This window comes from Pelodiscus sinensis, chromosome 24 (assembly GCF_052426305.1).
Source record: "Pelodiscus sinensis isolate ZL-2025 chromosome 24, ASM5242630v1, whole genome shotgun sequence".
Classification (NCBI taxonomy): domain Eukaryota; kingdom Metazoa; phylum Chordata; order Testudines; family Trionychidae; genus Pelodiscus; species Pelodiscus sinensis.
In genome coordinates, this window is record NC_143075.1 from 14,473,456 (window position 1) to 14,494,981 (window position 21,526).

Here is a 21,526-nt window from a genome sequence, read left to right on the forward strand (position 1 = left end):
TTGGTGAGCTGAATGAGCCAACCAGGGGTTAGGTTCTCCACACAGTGCCAGGAGTGGGCCACAACCCACCGGTGGGAGGGATGTGGAAGACCAGCAGGTCTTGGGGTGGGGGTGAATTGGCAAAGCAGGGAGAGGATGATGAGAGGGGAAGCATGTAAAGGGGTAATGGGTGGGTGGCAAGCAAATATGACATGTAACTGGTCATGGCCAGCCCACACTCATCAGCCACCACAGCAAGCAGCCAGTGTGGGCTGGAAATAGGGGGCGGGGAATGGGGTGAGAGCCTGCAAGCCATGAGCCAACCCCCAGCAGGGACTGCACTCATGGACCAGCCGGGGGAGCAGCCAGCCCTGCCTGTTGCAGCTTTGCCCGACCACAAGCCTTGCACTCCCACCTGCGTTATCAGCCACTGGACACTCCCACCCTGCCACTCACCATTAGATCCCACTTTTGAACATTTTCTCTTCTTCTCCAACACATGGGACAACAGTGCCCTACTTCAGCTCACAGTACCAGTCAATGCCAACATATGTGCCATGGCTTGGCATTTCAAAGTAACCTGAGGGAGTTAGGCACCAAATCCCACTGACTTTCAATGTGAGGTGAGCACCTGATGCCTTTTAAAATCCTGGCTTGCAGATATAACCCTACTGATTGCTTGTATCTGCTGGATTTTACTTCTCTTTCCAGAGAAGCAGTTTATTCATAAGACCAAGATGGGGATATCCATCCCTTCCTAGCCTAAATCAAGTTTTCACATCAATTAGGCAAATTAACATCAGATTTAACATTGTTTCCAATTATGCCTGCAAAACTGCTGTAAAAGCAACCCCCCTCCCCCAATTGATACAAACAAAATGCCCAGAAAAAAATACTCTCTGAAAAAATCTTCTACAGGTAAACATTGTTAATAAGGAAAAGAGAAAACTTGAGTAACAGAAGATCAGCCAACTGCAAAAAGATTCTGATCAACTAATAGGGACCAGAATATACAGAACAGCTCACAGGCATGCTGGAGAATTCATCTGTGGACAGTCTGCTATGACATCCAAACCACCACTCACTGAGGGCAAACCTATCCAGATGTAGAAACTCTCAGGTAGCCTCCCTGTGTCAAAGCTGGAGCAAAACTGCTATACCGGGGTGGGGAACTTAAGGCCCAGGGGCTGGATGTGGCCCCCAGCTTACCTGGATCCAGCTCCCGAGGCTCAGGGCTTCCCCACAGAATTGGGGAGCCTGTGCTGGTACTTCAGCCCCCTCCCTGCCATCCCCCCCATGGGGCTGGAGTACACAAGGAGAATGTGGGGGGTTTCTTTTTCCTTCTCAGTCAGAGCCACCTCCAAGAGGGTTTGGGTTTTTTTGCTTCTCACTGGTGTGTGGCCCTCGACTGACTTTTCTGTGTATCAGCAGCCCCTGACCCAAAAAGGGTTCCCTGTGCTAAGTCTACAACCATTTGTGAGCCTTCTGTTATGCTGTAGATTAATGATAGAAGGATGTTTAGGGAGATTTGGAGAGCGAGGCAATGTGACTCAAATGTGAGGTGTGAATGGAAGGCCATGCCTGTGCATATTGGAAAGTCTATGCTCTGGGGTATGCATGCAGGCAGCTCCCTCTCACAGCTGGGTGCACACTGCCTAACTAATAGGGGAGTGGTGACACACCATTGACTGTATTTGGTTGCTCCTGGACACAGGCAAACTCCCCACTGTTGTAGTGTCCCTCTGGTTTGCATTTGGAAAAAGGAGTCAAACAGTGGCTCCCAATGGCGCTCACTTCCAGGCAGATCAATCATCTTTCCATTTTCATTTGTGAGAACCAGGTAAGATATTCCCTGTGACTGCCAAAGGCCCTGCTTCCTGTTCAGATGATGTGTGGTGGCTGCTTCGGTGGGTATGTATGTCTGACGAACACCACAAGCGAGCGAGCCCAGGCTCTGTTGTCTATTTAAGGTTGGCACTAGGGATGTGATCAGGTAAGTGGTTAACCAGTTCCTCAGCAGAAGCTCCCTTCCCACAGCCTGCTATGGGTGGAGGGCTGTTCCAGCCCCACAGCCAGCCCTGTGCGGTTGGCAGCTGGGGCTGGGGACCAGCCCCAGCAGCTAGCCCTGTGCAGATGGTGGCTTAGGCTAGGAGCTGGCAACCAGCCACAGTGTGGGGCTGGGAGCGGGAGCCCTGCAGGCTGAGGTGCTAGAGCAGTGACATCCTGCATAGTCAGTTAATTGGCTGAACGTTAGGTTGAACTGGTTTAATGTTTAACTAGTTAACTGATTAACTGGGATTTTACAGTCCTAGTTGGCACTGCAAACACTTAAAGAGACCTCATAGGTGCATCCTTTATGCAGAGTCCCAATATCAAGTCTCCCAGGACAATACTATCCACCAATTATTATTAATGTTACAGGAGCATCTAGAGAAGCCCACTGCATTCAAAGCCCCACTGTGCTAGGCACTGTACAAACAGACAGCAATTTAAACACACAAGGCAGAGCAAGGATGGGAGAGGAAAAAAAGGCACATAAAACCACACAGCAGTTCTGTGGCAGAGCTGAGAGTAGAACACATGTCTCCTGACTCTGTCCTGTATCCAAACCATAAACCAATCAGTAAAACACACTGTGACCAACAGAGGTTTTTAATGTTTTGTTATTTTGCATTGTCTCACAGGATGCATGACAGGTTTCTTTCCCTTGCCACCTGCCCACCCTGATTCCCTATTCCAACAGCATTGGACAGCATAGAATCTCCAAGATGTAATTGCTTGGAAATTAGTCTCGCATATTCTCCGCATGCCAGCCAAAAAAGCTTGTTTTGATATTTGCAGAATTGAATTAATTTGGGCTTTCAGATAAGATCGCAGACACTCCCTTGATGACACTTACACCCACAGCCGCGGCGGCTGATAAAATCATCAGCTGACTTCTCAACTACAGTCTTTTTCAGCCATTTCTAGGATTATGAAATACATATTTTGTTAGGCTGGCTAATGCCAAAGTTACAAAATCCATGTAATTAAGATTAATTTAAGAGTTGGATTGGATCATCCTGTGGCATCCACCCATTAATTAAAAGAAACACTTTGAATTTCAAGTGCCTACCTTAATATTTCACTGTATGCTGGCATTATTAACCTCTAGTTGGCAAGAAAGATTTAAGTGCCCAGGTGTAAGAGGCTGTAGGCCATGGGTTAACAAAGGTTGTCTGGGCTGGGAGATAGGTGCCCTCTTCTGGAAGGTATTTATACTGGGAGCATAAACAAACATACTGATTATGCGTGTACCACAAATGTATGTACTTTCATCTTTCTCACCATAAAAACAAATACATATATAGTGCACATTTTATAGATGCATTACACATGCATATTTATTATGTACACCTCCTGTACATGAATGCCTGGGAGAACATATGGGCACATGACTTAAATGTGTACAAACACGTGGCTACATGGAAATCTGTAGATGCACTCATCTATGCAAGCAGTGTGAGTAGACATCTACACTCATGTGGGAATGCTACTAGGCAAGTGAAGGACTATCCAACTATCCAATAAGCAAATGCTTATCAGACAGTCTACAGAACAGTTGACTAGTCGCTTCCCCCCTCCCCTGCTGCCTTTATCAGATAGAGGCAAGGAAGGGGGAGGGGAGAAGAGGGGGTACTTCAAAGCAGCAGCGCCACTTGAAGCCTGGGGCCAGACCCTGGGCTCCATGTGGCGCTGCCGCTTTGAAATGCCGCATGTAGCTGGGGCCAGCTGGGGTGTCCCTAGGCTGCACGTAGCGTTTCAAAGCAGCAGCCCCTCTTGAAGCCTGGGATAGGGGAGTCCCCAGCTCATCCTGGGCTCCCCACAACACTTCTGCCTTTGAAGTAAAATGGGGGAATGAAATAGAAAATGGCAAAGTACCTTTGTGCTCCATTGTGAATATTTTGTTCACCTCTTGTATATTCAGATGCATATTCAGATGTGTGGACACAGGTGCATACTTATACATGGAAATGCAATGGCATACATGCATGTGAATCCATGTTAAGTCATATAGGAAGCTGGGTGGGTGTATACAAGAATTGTGTGAACTTGTGTATGTTAATGTGAAGCATGCAACACATATACATGGCTATATGAGTGTGTGTATATATATGTCCATAGGGGTATGCACACAAAGGTGGATGAGCAGACATGTCTGACAGCATGAAATGCATAAACAGCTGGGAGGAAGCATGTTAGCACATGTTTCTTCCTTACTATTACGGTACAAAAAAGGATAAAATCTTATCCAGATCCACAGATTTTCTTTCTGATTTTACAGCTGCGGGGCCTATTTGTTTTATGTATTTTTTATACTCTAACTGCTCTTAGGCAAAAGACACTGTTTTAAATCAGAGAATAAAATCTCTCACACTGTTCCATTTTCTGCTGTGCCCCATCCTGCCTGAAGCACATACTGCTCTAACCATTACACATCTTGATCCTCCCCTTCTCTTCTTCCCTCCTCTTGTTCACTGAAGCAGACACTGGTCTATCCAGCATGTATCCCTTCATTTAATCAATGGCCTGCAGCCAAAATGGAGATCAATAATATATAGCACTTGGTTGTAACCCACTCCCTACAGCGCCTTCTGCTGGCTGGGACCAGCCTCTCTGCCTTATTCCTTCTATCTCATTCCACTTAACACTCAGCATTGTCTGAGTGCAATGCTTTGAGAAAGCCAGTAGCTTCTCTGCTGAACATCATGGTGGACATCTGACTGTTCTCCTGCAAGGCAAACTTCAATAAGTCTATAAGCTGCTTTGTAGTTTCAATATATGGTAAATGTTCATACAGGCTAGATAAGAATTGGGGATGCAGCGTATAGTCTAAATAACTAACATGAACTGGATCCTCTTCCATCTACAAGTGTGTTAGATAATTCCCCAATATTACTTGCCTTCCTTCTTGAGATCCTGAATAGCAGATACAATCCACTCACTTACATTTATATAGCACCTTGCACCAAATTACTTTACGAATGGATTCATATAATTTCACCTACCTGTGAAACAGCAGCTGTTTAACAGAACACAGAAATGCCACAGCCCAGTGAATCTAGAGGGGGAAGGCAGAAAGCAATTAGCCATGTTATAATTTGCAGAGACAAAAATAGCCATATTTGTCCAACTCTCATTATTAATTTTATTACCATACTTGAGTAAACTGAGGTACAGAAAGCTTAAAGTGACTTGCCCAGGGTCACACACAAATCAACAAGACATTTGGGGACAGATCATAGGTCTCCTGGACTCCCTAGTTTCTGCTTTAAGTGCTGGACAGTACAGTCTCTCAATCTAGCACCTCTACTCTAGTAAAAAGTTCCAGGGGATCTTTAACAAGCACAAACGGCCAGGACTTTAAGTCTCATCCAAAAGGATAGCAATGAAGCAGCAGTGGCTTATAACCAGCACAGGCATCTCTGTGGGGACCCACAGATGCAGCCATCTCTGCCAGTGATGGCAAAGCATGGAGTGCTGCCTTGTGCCATAAACATGCCCCGTGCTCACCTCCACCTGCAGCCAGGGCATGGTGCCGTTTCTTGAGGTGTCGGTGTACTCTACATGTGTTCTCATTCTTGGGGAAAATGTTCATGATTATTTCATTTTGTGGCGGTAATGGAAAATACATTTTAGTGCTTGTGTTCTGCATTTGCAATTCATGTTCCCATACATGATTACATTAAGTCTGTGTTCTGTCATTTTTGATGAATGTAGCTTGTTTTCTGTAAAAAACAGACTCCAGGATGGAAAGTGACAGAAGTGAAGCTATAACAAAGGATGATCAATTTTTTATGGCCAGCACCAAATGCAGGGGGAAGTCCCTAAGTGTCTCTCTGTAGCTAGGGACCCTTTAGTCACACGCTGAAGTGTGACCCATTCCTGTCACCGCAGTGCCTCTGGCAGTCACAGGGCAGCAATGGCTAATAGCTCCCCCCCCCCGCCCATTTTTTTTTGCCTGAAATTGACAGACTGGCTTTTCATTAGCAGCTCAATAGTTCAGGCGGCAGCAGCAGTGGGTTGGGTGATAGTGATTTGGCCTCTGCTCCTGAATTTCCACAGGTCATGAGTGAACAGAATGGCTGATGGCAATGGGTAGGTCTGAACTAATGTAGGTCTTCTTTAGCTTGTTCTGAATGATTAAGAAGGCAGTGTCTATGAGCCCCAATCAAGAAAAGGGCCTCCTTGTGAGAGGGTGGGCCTGGCCCAAATTACTCAGCATCTAGCAGACAAGGAGAGTGAGAAGGAAAGGGACTTGCACAAGGCCAACAGCAGAGCCAGGCACAGAACCCAGGTTTCCCCAGTCCCAGTGCAGGGCGCCAAGGGTGAGACCAGACAGTCTTTTGAATTGCTACTCTGCTTTATTTAGTTCCTGGATAAAGGTGCAGCAAGTTCTATCTCACTGGAGTGGTTCCCTAGCATCACAGCCTGAGTGCTTTGGGCAGTCAAGCCCTCCAATGTGGGAGGAGCTTCAGGGTTTGGCCTGAGGATGTTAAAAAGTGGTTAATTAAGTTACCATGTAACAGCTGAAAATCTTAGTGGTTACACTCTGCAGGCTCTGCAGTATAAAGCTTATACTGCAGAGCCTCCAGTACAGCTCCCCGAGAAAAAAGCCAGCAGACAGTGTGCACCAGGAGCCGGCTCCCGGCTGCTGATCCCTGTCTATACTGCAGAGCCTACAGCACACGGCAGCAGCCAGCTCCAGCATGCAGCTCCTCTCCCAGGGAGCCAGCTGCTGCCCCATGTGGCTGTTTCTGACACAGAGGCATCAGCATGGGGTGGCAGCCGGCTCCCTGGGAGCCGGTGCACAGCTGGCCCCCGACACATGCTGGCTTCCGGCCCTGCTCCCAGGAAGCCAGCTGCCACCTGCCAGCTCCCTAGGAATGGGGCCAGGAGCCAGCATGCAATGGTTAGGGTAACCGATAAGCTCATGTTTATCAGTTAACCATTTAAATGGTTATTCTGTTATATCCTTAGCTGGGCCCCATTGAAGTGTTGGCTTAGTAAGGACCAAGTTAAACTCTTGACTAAGAAGATTTGGCCCCATTTGTTTCCAGGGTCTGTGATCTTCCTCTTGACTTACAGCAGTTCCAAACCCTGGCTTGACCACTGCCCCTATAGCCTGGGGACAGATCTTGAGCTCAGTGAAGCCAGAGCAACCAACCTAACGTCAGTGGAGTGACACCAGAGTCAACCCCTTGTCATATTCTTGACACCTCCCACATGCTTTTTGTTGGTTTGTTTTTCCTGTTAAAAATCCTTGCTTTGGTTGCGGCAAAGAAAAGCAGGGGTTTGCTGGGTTTGTTTCACCCTCAGGGAAATGTGCTTGCCATAAGCAGATGGTTTCAGAGATTAAGTTCTAAGAAAGCATTAGCAGGAATATCGGCACACAGGGCCCAGGCAGCTGTCTCTGCTTGCACCTGTTCGAAGTTCAGCAGCTTTCAAAGAATCAGTGTCCTCAGAGTTGTTTTGAGGGAGGTTTGGGGAGTGTGAATTAAAAAAAAAAAAAAAAAAAAACAGAAGCTTTTAGGGCAAATGCAGCTGCAGCTTGTACAACAGCCTGGATATTTTTCCCTGCAAACAGACTTGCTCCAACCATGCCTTGGCCTGTGGTTTTACCTGCTGTCCTCTCGGCTCAGATGCAGAGTCAAGTTATTTCCTGCAGTCTGGGAATTGTGATGACAAGGGCAGTGGCAGCCAGGGCAGAAATCACAGGTGATTGCTTTTGGACCAAATGAAAGGGAAATTCACAGAACAGGGATAAAAACACAATTTCCAGCCCCTCTCCACTCTCTGCTCATTCCCTTCCGTCCTTAATTCATTTCTCCAGCAGAGCTCAGTTCAGGTGGAGGATCCAAGCACAGGGGAAGAGCGCAGGCCAGAGTAGCACCAGATATGTCTTCTACAGGCTATAGCACCTGCTTTTCTCTGTGCTGGACCAGTACCAAGGGCTGATAAGGAGCATCAGGGCCACAGCCCCTCCCTGCTCTCTTCGAAGAGGCTAATGCTGCTGGAGGAGCAGTCTGAAGCGCCCTTTGTGCTACTGAACTCCATTCAGTACTGCTGCAGGAAGTTGGGGAACAGTCCCCAAGCAAGACAACTTAGGTCCGGAGCGATCTGCCCATATCACTATAGGGAAAGGACCTCTTGCAACATGGCTAAGCATTGGACTTTGCCAGGGGCTCTTGGTGACACCGACCATTTCAACCCAAAATCTACATGGGAAGGAAACTGGAGTAGCTGAGAGATTGAAGGTCTTCACCTGTCCACTCCAGGTTACTCCTTTGGCCAAGCTTCCCCGGACCCTCCAATGCACCTTGATTCAATTGGGAAAGTCGCCATGTGTGACATCACCTTGAGATTCAACTGCTGGGCTGAATGACCCTGGTGGTGGAAGGAGACTTTGCACACTTCCTCTTCTGCCTCCAGGGCAAACAGGTCTTGGGGTGGGAGAGCAAAGTCTCCTCCCACCCTGCCAGGAGCCACACACTCCTGCCAGGGTGAAGGAAACTTCATGCACTTCCTCCTGCCCCAGGCCCTAATTGGCCTGGGGGTGGGGCCTCCGCGGGCTGAGGCCCATTTGCCCACCCCTGTTCTAGACCATGTAGGGTTGCCAGGTGTCTGGTATTGACCTAGACAGTTCAGTATTTTCACCTCCTGTCCGGTAAAAAAATTCAGAAAATACCAGACACCTAAAATGTCCAGGATTTTCTGATTTTTTCTGGCAGGAGGCGAAAATCCTGGGTGCTTACCTGGTTCTACAGGAGAGCTGTCTGGTCCAGAGCAGGAAGATCAGATGGCGGATGGCTGCCAGCAGCCTGTTAGGGCCAAAAAGCCTCAAAAGCATTACTTCAAGGGGCTATGCTTGTTTTTTTAAATTTTTTTGCTCAACAAATCTGGTTTCCCCTTCCCTCCCCCCAACAGAATTTTTCCCCTGGTGATTTTTTTTTTTGGGGGGGGGGGAGGATTTCGGTATTTTTGGTTAAACCATCTGGCAACCCTAAGACCATGTAACCTCCACCTTCAAGGAAGAGCTCATACTGAGGGTTCATTTCACTACAGGTCACCAGAATGAAGGGGCAAGAGCATGTAACAGCCAGCTTGTCTGTCTCAGCTCAGATTTCATAGCCCCACCAGAAAGGTACCCCACTTAGGAAGGAACAATCAGTGATTGTCTAGGAAGGTGTACTGCTGAAAGGGATTTAGAGGTCACAGTGGATGACAAGTTAAACATGAGTCAACAGTGTGACACTGTTGCAAAAAAAGCAAACATGATTCTGGGATGCATCAACAGGACAGTTGTGAGCAAGATACGAGAAGTCATTCTTCTGCTCTACTCTGAGCTGATCAGGCCTCAGTTGGAGAACTGTGTCCAATTCTGAGCACCACTTTTTCAAAAAAAAAATTTTCAAAAAAATTGAGAAGGTCAGAGAAGAGCAGCAAAAATGATTAAAGGTTTAGAAAACATAAGCTACGAGGAAAGACTGAAAGAACTGGGCTTGTTTAGTTTAGAAAAGAGAAGACTCAGAGGGGACATGAACGTGGTTTTCAAGTATCTAAAAGTTCTTCTTGGCCTCTGAGGATAGGACCAAAAGCAATGGGCTTAAATTGCAGCAAGGGAGGTTTAGGTTGCACATTAGGAAAAACTTCCTGTCAGAGTGTTAAACACAGGAATAAATTGTTGTCTAGGGGGGTTGTAGAATCTTCATCACTGGAGATATTTAAGAGCAGGTTAGACAAACACCTGTCGGGGATGATCTAGAGGGGGATTGGTCCTGCTATGAGGGCAGAGAACTGGACTGACCTCTTGAGGTCCCTTCCAGTTCTATGATTCTATGCAGATGCCAGATGTCCTGGTCTCCTATTTCCAAAGGCTAAAGCAACAAACTGATAAAGTTAAAAAAAATCCAGTCTTCTGGGTAGTGATTAGTGAATGTCACGGAGATTGGAACTAAGGCTCCGGTCAGATAAACAGCCAAAGGGATCCATGTTTTTGTCCTCAGTCCCAACACAACCCGTACTCCCTTCCTTCAACAGCCCGCAAAAAAGACTTCCCTAGTCTTGACAAAACCCCCTACTAATAGGGGAAGATGCTGAGCAAGTGCTGAGAGCGATGAAGAAGAGGATCCCTGATGAAGGACAGGATTCCTACTTCAGGCTGACCAGGCAGTATGAGACAAAGCCCAAAAATGTGAGACACGACCCAGTGGAGAGTGGAGAAGTAGAGAGAAACAGGACTAAAGGACTGGGACCAACAGAGGGAGTAGGAAGCTGAGGAGGTGGAAGATTATGTAGAGGCTCGCAAAAGAGGATAAAGGTGCTTCAGTGTGATTCACAGGAGAGAGGGAACCAATGGAGGTATTCAAAGAGCTGGGGGACAGCAAAACAAATTATCAACAGTGTGCGTCTTCAGCCATCAATGCCACTATATCTCACACATCTCTCAGTACCAAGGTGCCATCTGCATTTATTTACCAATAGCAATACGTCAACTGCATCATCCAGCAGCTCCAAAGCACCGACAGCATCTATCAATACCTATTTGCTAGTCACATTTATCATTGCAACCCGCAGCTGTCAGTGATGGTTCACCATCACTGCCTATTATAAACAATATCTGATGAGCACCCTGAGTGCCAGAGCGCCACCCACACCTCCCCAAAACCACCTCACCCATTAAAATGTCTTGGGTGGGAAAATTAGCTAATTCTCTGGTACAGGCTTAATGCACTGCAAACTCCTGCACTTAGGACAGGCAAGTTGGGATGCTTCGAGGAAGAGGCTTAAGTCCTGCCCTTTCAACCTCTGGATGGGGTCTGTCTTCACAACCCAACAGTGCCATCTGCAGGGTGTGAACTGGGTCACTTTGCATTGGCTCTGCCAGTCAGTCCATTCCATTTTTTATTTTTTTAGTCTGCCCTTTTTGAATTACTCATTCTACACCATCATTTTTAAAAATTAAACTTCTATCCCTCCTAGTTGTGATGATAATCTTCACAATCTGAATGGAGTATAACTGATGTAGTAATGTGTGACTAATTCTGAAGACTGCCTGGGACAATTGGTCTAACTGGTAGAGGTTAGAACTGTTCCCCCATGTCATCGCAACAAAAGGTTGACTCTGAAACCTAATGAAGTTCATTTACATGTCAGTACTATTAACTGTTCCATTGCTGACCAAAACACACACACAAAAGAGACAGACAATCATATTATGAGGAGTTGCCCAGTCTACTGAGAGTGTAATCTCTTTGCAGTATCTTGCATGGGTGAAACTGGGTTTGAGGGCGGAGCATAGGAAAATAACACTGCTGTTTTGTATCCAGTTCACCTGAATCTATCAATTCCAGGGAACTATTTATCAATCTGCCATCTCCATCTCTAAATATCAGAAAACTTCTATTGGTGTCTGCCACCTGCATCTTTTGCTGCCACTCTAGTATCTATCAATGCCAAGGTGACACCTGTTTCTGTCATTGCTAGTGCATCATCTGCATCCACCAGTGCTAATATGTCACCTATCAATGCTAGTAATCCGTCAGAGTCTATCAATGTCCACGCATTTTCCATATTGATTCCACCCATCTGAGGGTGGAGCCACATGCAATAAATTGCTGGGAAACAGAAAGTGTTATGCACTTCGATTTCCTTACCTGCACTCTCCCCATTCATCCTTCTCAGCTAGGTTTGCTTCTACCTTTCCATGCCTCTGAGCAGCTTGCAAACCCATCCCACTGCCAAAGCATCTGACCATTAATCATGTGTGTTATGGTTAGGGTTGTAACATCCCATTTAACCAGTTAAATGTTATGTTTAACTAGTTAACCACTTAAACGAGGGTGAATGGGCAGGAGCACCCCTTCACCCATCGCAGCCAGGTTGGAGCAGCCCCCTGCCCGTGGCGAGTAGGTGTCTGCTTCAGCCCCTACCAGTTAACGATATAACCATCACCCAGAAAGAGTAATGCTTACTAGTTAACTATTCACATGACTAGTTATGGTAACACCTCAGGGCTGACCCAGAGTGCACCCTTGTTGTGCACAAACAGAGAAGAGTAGCCAGTCTCTGCCCCAGAGAACTTTTGATCTCAATAGACCAAATGGACCCAGAGTGGGGAAAGCAGAAAATGTCACGTTATTGCCACTTGCAATTGGCAATATTGGGAGTGAGTGGGAGATTAGTCAGGAGAGAAATAAAAGGGAGGGGAGTGGGACAGGAGGACGGAGCATGGGAGATGAGAGTAAGACAGGCAAGTGTGGCGAGAAGGTGAGGTGAAAAGACAGTAAGGGCGGAGGAGAGAAGGGGGCCTCAGAGGGTTGGCACAAACAGCCAATTGGTACATGGCAAACGGGCAGTAACCATCTTCTGGATCAATCACAGGGTTTCTGACATAGAATCATAGAATCATAGAATAATAGGACTGGAAGGGACCTCGAGAGGTCATCGAGTCCAGCCCCCCGCCCTCAAGGCAGGATCAAGCTCCGTCTACACCATCCCTGACAGATGTCTATCTAACCTGTTCTTAAATATCTCCAGAGAGGGAGATTCCACCACCTCCCTTGGCAATTTATTCCAATATTTGACCACCCTGACAGTTAGGAATTTTTTCCTAATGTCCAATCTAAACCTCCCCTGCTGCACTTTAAGCCCATTACTCCTTGTCCTGTCCTCAGAAACCAAGAGGAACAAATTTTCTCCTTCCTCCTTGTGACACCCTTTTAGATATTTGAAAACCGCTATCATGTCCCCCCTTAATCTTCTTTTTTCCAAACTAAACAAGCCCAGTTCATGAAGCCTGGCTTCATAGGTCATGTTCTCTAAACCTTTAATCATTCTTGTCGCTCTTCTCTGTACCCTTTCCAATTTCTCCACATCTTTCTTGAAATGTGGCGCCCAGAACTGGACACATGTTTTTCTGCAAAGTATGAAGACTTAAAGTGGGAGCCTCATCTTCAAGGGAGAACTTCTGAGAATCCTTTCCCCATCCCAGGGTATAAGGAAGCTGGTTCTTGCCCTTATAGACAGCTGAGCTAGCAGATCTTCCAACCAACAGGGCTCTGTATGCAGACTAGCTCCCTGAGATCATGGTTAGCCTGGCTGCCCCAAACTAATCATCATTTCCTCCTCCCCTAGAGGTCTGTGTAATTGGACAAATGGCCCAAGGCAGCCATGCTTTGCAGAAGGAAAAAAAATTGTCCTGGTTGCAACATTACACACATTCCTAATTTAGTTTTTCAGCAAAATACGTGGCATATGCATAGGCCAGGTGGATGTGATGTGGTCTAATGGATTCACCGCCATTCGTTTGCAATAGCACACGCGTGCAAAGACACAGAGCCCATGCTCACGCCAATGCAATGTCTGTGTCATCCCCCCACCCCATCAGGTTTTCTCTACCAGCGCAGTGTACACCATTTATTCATGTCACTCTCTGTCCATGCCAGTGACTGATTGGAAACCTGTGATGCCGCCTGTCTGCATATAGCACTGCCACTGCAACCTCTGCATCTATTGCTTCCCATGTGTCATCTAGCAATACTAAGTGCTATGTGCGTCACATATGATTGCTGTCCCTATCCAATCATACTGGTGTGCCACTTGCGTCATACACACCATCTGCATCCGATGCCAGTATAGCCAACAATACCAGGGTGCCATCAGCCGCTGCTACCTTGGCACCATTGGCTGCATTTGAGCCCCTTCCCAGCCTCTTGTTGCCAGGATGCCAAGAAAAAAAAGGGTGGTGCTAAAGGGCATAAGTTCTGCTCCCAGCTCTGCCACCACTTGCAGGCAAGTCGCTTTGCCCCTCCGTGCCTCAGTTTCCCCATCCACAAAAGGCAGATAAGAATATTGACCTCACAGCATGCTTCATTCAGATTTAACAGCAACGAGCACCACAGAAACTGCCTATGGATAAAAAGAGATGGGACCAGCAGTCACAGTGATCTCCCCCCTTCTCTCATCCCTGTGCCAAACTTGCCAGGCATAACACTAACCGCCAGAGGTGCCCTTCTGCTTGCAACTGCGCAGAAGTCCAGCCAGTTCCATCCTCATCGAACCACCCTGCCTCTATTTGATAAAGATGAATATTGCTTTTTAAATAAATATAAAAACTCTGCTTCCTCCCTGGCGAGTTCATTTTGAGTCATTTTATCTCTCCCCCTCCTTAGATTTTTCCCCAAATAATGTGATTAAGTGAGTCAGCATTCTGCTTTCCCTGGCAGTCTCTGGATTTAATTCAGTTTGAGGACTGCAACCTTTGACTCCTTTTTACTATACTAACCCAGCTAAGAGAACACTTAGCGATTTCTCCGCTTCCTACTGGGAGAGGATCTGGGGGGTGAGGGGGGAGAACCGAGGTGGGGGGAGGAAGGGAAACAAACTTTCACATAAAATTATGGTATATGGATAATTGAGAAGTTTAAAAACATGAATCTAATTGTGCTGTCCCTTGAGAAGCAGATATTGAGCCATCCTATAAAAGGCTTGGAGTATCCCAATGGTGATTTATTGCTAAATCCTAGTATTTTTCAATACATTATAGTTTTTAAATTGTGTTTAAATTGAGTGTAGAAGAGCAGAGGCCATTAGGAGATGCAGAAATGATGATTATATTTAAATATTCATGCACGCAGTACCTTATTATTGAATCTGAACACTAACAAAATCAATATTAAGTGCGGTTTGACATGAATTTATTTATGAATTTCGACTTTCTAAGTACTGTATTTTTTCACTCAAAAATTGTGAGTATAATGTAGTAATGATATCAAAACAGAGTGTCAGAGAGCATTAGCCGAGGAGGTTATAAACCTCCATATTACGGGGCCCCATATCGTCCTCAAAAGTGCTTAGTGCACAAAACCAAAATGTTTTTTTTTAAACACGTAAATACACACACGCACGCACACACAAATAGGAAGGAAATTCTCAGGTCGGAAATGGCAGTGCAGCAGCTTTGATTGCTCTCAAAATCTGCTCCGAGGACCAGGGGAGCTAGTATTTGGAGACAGCTGAATCTGAATGGAGTTCTCTGGGCATGTGGTTTTGGGGGGCACCACAGAGTGCTGGTGAAAGGAGCTCAGTCAGCGGCGTGGCCTGGCACAGGGTGTGCCTAGGATCCCTGTCGGAAGGGAACCAAAGATATATAAATCCATGACAAGCATCCACCCTTTCCACCTGTTTTTGCTGGGGTTCAACTGTGCTGGTATCCTAGAGAGGAGATTCTACCAGTGGGAAATCTCACAGATAAAGAGGGTTAGATTGGGAATTTTGTGCTGAATGGTGGAGGCAGAGTGAGCAGGATGCCCTCCGCTCAGGCATCACTTGTAACATTGGACAGGCCATGGGAACAGGATCAGATTTATAACAGGCTCTGGAATATGTGAAAAATAATAATAGCTTGAAGCCTTTATCTATGGCTCTCCAAGCACTAAGCAAAGGTGGGGGACTTTTATAAGTGCGGAAACTGAGTCAGAAAGTAGTGAAATCTCTGAAATCTCATTTTTTTCCAAACGCCTCCATTGAGTTTGGATGTCTTCATTTTCAAGCTTTGGCATTTCATGTTGGGCACCCAGCAATGGAGGCCCCCAAAATTAGAGGCTTCTTTTGAAATCTGGTGCCTTGGTGGCTTGCCCAAGGTCCTCCAGTAGGAGTTAGGCTTAGAACTCAGCTTGCCTGTCTGCTCCCATTGTCTCTGATCACTAGACAATGCCATTCTGGTAGAGCTCCTGCTGGTGAGTCCCGTGTGGGTCCTTGCCAGGGTTCGTACCATACTGCGATTACACGTGATCAGGGCTATTCTTAGTGAGAGCTTGAATTTTTCTGTTTGGGTGCAGGGGGGAGGTCTCGACTAAAGTCCTGCTCAGACTGGACCCAACAGACTGTTTTGAGGACACGTGCCTACTTTTTCATCTGCACAGCCTGGAGTGAGAGTTGCTGGGCCTCCTTCACCCTGGAATTCTCACTTATGGCACAGAATAGGGCAGACTCCCTGAACTTTGTCCCCATTGACTTGTGGGGACCACACTTAAATGTGAGGGATTAACTGAGCCTCTGGTGCCCAGCCACACCTTGGCCTGCATGCTGAGGCAGCCAAAAAGGGGTCAGATTAGTGCCATGTGTAGAGAGGCTTTGGGGAAAGGGGTAGTACCCTGCAGGAAGCTAGACTGAGTCTGCTACATGGACTACCCCACAGCCATCCAGACTCTGTCTTCTTGCCTGTGTGCCAAAGGCAGCCAATCACTCACCCTGCTCTCATTGGCCAGTGTTGGAACCAGATCCATCCTGACATCATTCTCAAAAAGACATGCTATCCCTGCCTATGAGAGTAAACACCATAAGGGTCAATGATAGGCACTATGGCTTAACCACCCTTCTCTGCTCCTTGCTTTCAGGAGAGGCTAATGCAGCAACAAAACAAGTCTGGTTTGCGCGCGCGCACGTGCGTGTGTGTGTGTGAGAGAGAGAGAGAGAGAGGCTTTCTCTGTGTCTCATGCATGCCATGTTTGTTCTGAGTCTCTTTTGTCTTCCTTCCTCATTGGGGCACAATCCAATGTTCACTGAAGTCAACAGAAGGGCTCCCATTGACTTCATTAGGCACTGGATCATGCTCCGAGAGCCACATTTTCAGGTGCTCAGTACCTACAGTCAGGGCCAGATTTTCAAGAGGGCTCAGCTCCCTCTTTGTCATCCGAATTGATCCTGATTTGCAAAACAGCCCAGCATCCTCGCTGTGCTGAGTTTCCTTGAGAAACGTGCCCTAGGAGCCAAGATTCAGAGATGCAGAGCGAACCAGGCACCATTAAAATAGGTAGAACTTCTGCTCTCCAAAGGTTCTCTTTGCCTGAGTCTTGCAGCAAGCTGAGCAATTTTCTGCAGCTCTCTTCACCTCAATAGCAAAGAGGATGCTGAAGACCCCTCCCCCCAAAAGCCCATTTTTCTCATGCTGAATTTCTGCTCAAACTAATCTTTTTTCCTTTCTTTCCCGCCTTCTTATTCTCTAGCTCGCATCTCTCCTCCCCTCTCATTCTGGCATTTCCCTGTACAGTCTGCTGGGCTCTTAATGGACTGACGAAGTTCTTTGGGGACTGGAATTGACACAGAAACCCTTGTAAGGTATCCCCTCATGGAAGGAGTTGGATCACGGAACGCTGCAGCACAGTTGCAGTGGGGAGAGAGGGAACACATGGCAGGGCAAGCAGAAGCAAAAACATCACTCATTAAAATTAATTCCTTTCTCATTTTCATCTTTAAAGGAGTGCTTGGATTCAGTCATCTGGGCTGTGTCCCCTCAGATATATGCATTGACAGCTACCAGCATACCCAGTTTGGCTTAATTTGTTGTCTGCACAAGGAGAATGGACAGGGACTGGAAAGTGTGCAACCCCTTGCTGCAATGGGCAGAAGTCACAGCTGAAGCCCAAGCCCCCGGAAAGATGGAGAATCCCAGCCATCATCTAACCCCAGAGAGAAGAATGTGGGTGTGACGTAGTGTGGGTACTTTGCTGGTTGCTAGGCTTGGGTTCTGAGTGACCTCCACTGGCTGCTGTCTGCAGCACGGCCCAGCAGGGCAGGGGATGAGTCATTATACAAGGGGACTTCGAACCTGTCTGACCAGTTATCTCCCAGGGAGCGGAACAATGGGAAGAAGGGGAGTGGAGCCCTGGCTGGGGGCAGGGCTGGAAGTGAGTGAGTTGGTTTTCTGGCTGGTATCATGGAGGAAGCAGCCTAGGCAATGGGCTGGGATTTAGGGGTCCAGGCTCCCCCATCTCAAGGGAGGCTGAGGCATCCTAGGCCTGCCCTGTAACCAGATTACATCTGTGCTGTGCTGTATCCTGAAGAAGCAATAAACTCTCTCTATTCTACTGGCTGGTGGAGTCTGTCTGTGCCATTACGGAGGTGCAGGAGACGGGGAAACCCCAACGCGCCATCTCAGTGGGATCATACCAGAGCCTCTGAGACCTGAACTCCAAGAAAAAGTCTAAGGAACTATTGCCACTGGATGTCAGAACTGTGGTGCCCCACTGTGAGTGGGACCTCATTGTACCAGGCACAGTACAAACACATGGTAAGAGACAGTCCCTGCTCCAAAGAGCTGACAATTTACATAGACAAGGCAAGCACGAGGCAGGAGAAAGATTACACTCCTATTTTATATATGCAGAACTCAAGCAGAGAGAAGGTGAGTGACTTGGCCATGGTTACACAACAATATTGCAGCAGAGATCAGAGTTGTCGTGAGGTCTTGTTTGCAGAAGAGCTGATCACCAGCAGTTTCTGATAGTTTCAGTGGAAGTTGTAGGTGCTCAGCATCTCCAAAAATCTAGTCCACCTTGTCTATAGCCTGGTTCTCCTGAATGGATGAATTGGTGCTCAGCAAAGATGCCCTGTCTTGGCAACTCTGCTTGCAAGGATATCTTAGCCTGGGGATTATTTTAAAAACCTACTAGTTACGTTTTTCCATTATATGTCTGTATCAATATTTAAACACAACTGATACAAGAAAAATTGGGAGTGGGGGGTAGGCGTCTCCTCCCTAATCTCATTAAATCAGCATAGCAGATTTTAGTCTGTTCCTCTGTTAAATGAATATTCTACAAATTTAAAATCACCAAAGCACAATGACAGATTCCAAAAGCGTCCCAGTCAAGAGGTGCCAAACCTCTCTTCTTCCAGCAACTACTACCAGGCTGCCTCCAAAAGACCTCCACAAGAAAGGAATCCACCCAGAGGCAGAGAGCTTGATTCTGACCTCCTTGTGATACAAATCAAGTGTAACACCACTAAACTCAATGGGCCCAATTCCCCTTTGCCTTGCACTTTCTACGGGCATTGACAGAAACGTAAAGCAAGTGACAATCCCCAGCTGCTCTGTTTTGGTAGCATTCTACAGTCCCCTGGGCCTGGGGTAAGAGGCAACACAAGGATCAGGGCAATGGAGGATTGCAAATCGCAAGGCAAAAACCAGTATAAGTGCGATCAGAATCTGGATTGGAGAATCTAGAGATGGAGCAGGATTGCTGAGTCCCCCCCCCCCCCTTCTCCCAGTTCAGCTCCCAGCCATTGCAGGAGAGCTGGCCATTACCAGGGTTCCTCAAATAAACACTTGAATGGGAGGAGAGGGAATTATGCCCCCAGACGCCCATAAAAGAATGACCCCAGACTGGGGGCACCAATCAACTGCTGTAGAACAGGGGTAGAATTGATCAAAGGTCAGGACAAATTTAGAGCACTTTGAACTGGAATATTCACCAGTGTTTTTAAGGTCGAGGCAGGGGAAAAAAAAGGGGCCATCATTAAGTGGAAAAAAAACCAAACAAACCCTCTTTTCCAGTAAATCGATGTATTTTGCTCTAATTTTATTAGGAATATAAAAGGAGCCTTTTCAAAAGTGCTTAGAGAGCAGAAAGAAAAAAAAGAAGAGATAGGGAAGGCTAGCAGTGGAAACATTAGTCTGTCTGTATTAGGAATCCCATACTCACATTTTATTGTTACTGTCAGGATGCAAAAGGCAGCGCTTAAAACAAAATAATACATAATGTATTACAGGGGCATAAACATCAGCAGTCATTTTTATTTTAAAAAGAAAATGCAAAAAAAATAATAATAATATGGAGATGGCTCATGAGTGAGGCGCACCATTTATATCTGTGTCCACCAAGATAATCAAAAAGGTATTAGAGCAAATGATGGAAAGGGAGATTGCAAAGGACTCCTCAGCAATTTAGTGCTACTCTTCTCTTTGCTCTGCATCACCGAGATGGGGAGGTGAGAGAGAGGTGGTTTAAAGGAACCACTGGGGGAATTTTCTAGGAGGGAAAAGGGGAGCTAAGAGCTCCGCAGAAAGGGGCTTTGCAGGGCAAGTGTAATTAACGAGCATTGTCCTTTGGAGATGTGGCATCAACGTGAATCAATGAGAATAGAAAACAAGTCCACGGTTTGGTGACCATTTTGACCCATTTTGGGGGGAGGAGTGTCAACATCTGAAAAAACAGGTTATTAACATTTTTCCATGAGCTCTAGAGTCTAGTGCTTTTTGTCTAGTTCTGCCTCTTCAAGAATCTCAGTATTTTGGGGGACTGGCTTTTACCCTGTCAGTACAAGACCTACCTCCATGGGCTCCACTTCCTAACTGCAGCACTACCATAAAACAAATAAATTAGAGTAGCCATCTGAACCTGCAGAGTCAGGGGAGTTGAAATGCTGCATGCACCGTCTTTTTTTTTCTTTTTTAAGGCAGAGCTATAGGATCTAAAACTGAGCAAGGATGGGGGAAACCTTACCCACCCCCCAAATCCACCTGCTAAGACTTGTGTTTTCCATCCAGCCACTCAATTCCAGTACTTCCTTCACAGACCTCACAGGATTCCCAGAGCCTCCCTTGCATCTTCATCATCCATTGAGGACTCTCCCTCCACACCAGCCTCCCATCAGCCAAGTTCTACCTCTGATCCATGAACCATTGCCTTATCCCTTCTCCATCCTCAGCTCCTTCATTCAGCCCTGTCAGCACCCACCTTTTGCCACAACACTAAATTGCACAGCAAGGGCCATCCCACCCATTTAGCTTCTCAGTTCTAATGCAGATACTGTCAGCCCCTTCAAAATCCACCTACCCTACTCCCCCTTAAATCCCATCACAACACACAGATCCATCCCCTTCCATTCCACCACTGACCACCCTCCTGTCCATATCCTCCTCCATCACACTTAAGATGTCCCTGAACTTGTATAGCCTGCTCCACCATCCTGCCTCAGCATCTCGCACAGACCCCACCTCCATCCTTGTATTGTCCACAGATCCTACCCTGCCAGTCAAACCCATTGCAGCTCTTGCTATCCCACACCAACATCTCTCACACATTTGATCACCTCCACACAGTTTTCTGCAGAGACGTCTGTTAACGTACTCCATTTTCCACCCCTGTCTCCCAACACATTGCATCAGTTTTGGGGACAGACTCCCATTACCAGCCACACCACCTGCCACATTCACACACCATGGCCCCGTGAGGGTACAGGTTTGTTATGTGCATGTCTTCAGGGTGCTGCAGTTTCCCTTCAAACTGCCCCCTTTCCTGACAGCTTCCCCTTTTGTTTCATACTGGGGGCAGAGAAGGCCCCCGACCAGCATGGGTTAGCATGTATGAACGGGGCAGAAGCGAACCCTGAATGGAAGGGGAGAATGCAGTGAATGTGTCTGGGGCAAAATAAGTGGAAAACAAAAGAAATAAGATCTGAAGTTAGACCTGGATGGCAGCATCTGATGTCTTGGATAAGTCTGAAATGGATATGGCAGCTAAAGGGCAGCCTCGGGTGAGGAGTGGGGAACTCATAAGCAACAGGAGAGGGAAATAATCTTCACAGCAGCAGTGTGGCTGAAGTGAAGGGGAGGGATGCACAGCACATCAGACACCCCCAGAGAGAAGGAGGTTGCAGTCCTCAAAGTAGACGAGTCCCTCAACCAGTTTTAGACCCTGGGATGGATAGGAAGAATCAATTT

The 21,526-nt window shown here is 46.8% G+C and overlaps 1 long non-coding RNA gene across 2 annotated transcripts in view; it reads right to left on the reverse strand.

Moving 5' to 3' along the window:
* LOC142819441 (uncharacterized) overlaps window positions 1-21,526 on the reverse strand; it is an 80,573-nt gene that overhangs the window by 20,577 nt on the left and 38,470 nt on the right. The window contains exons 3-4 of one of the 2 annotated variants that reach the window (XR_016347790.1): window positions 5,028-5,080; window positions 2,131-2,945 (exon numbers count right to left, since the gene is read on the reverse strand). This is a non-coding gene — a long non-coding RNA (uncharacterized LOC142819441). Of the gene's footprint in view, window positions 1-2,130; window positions 2,946-5,027; window positions 5,081-21,526 lie in introns of those variants that run through there. The other variant, XR_016347791.1, reaches the window with a different exon arrangement.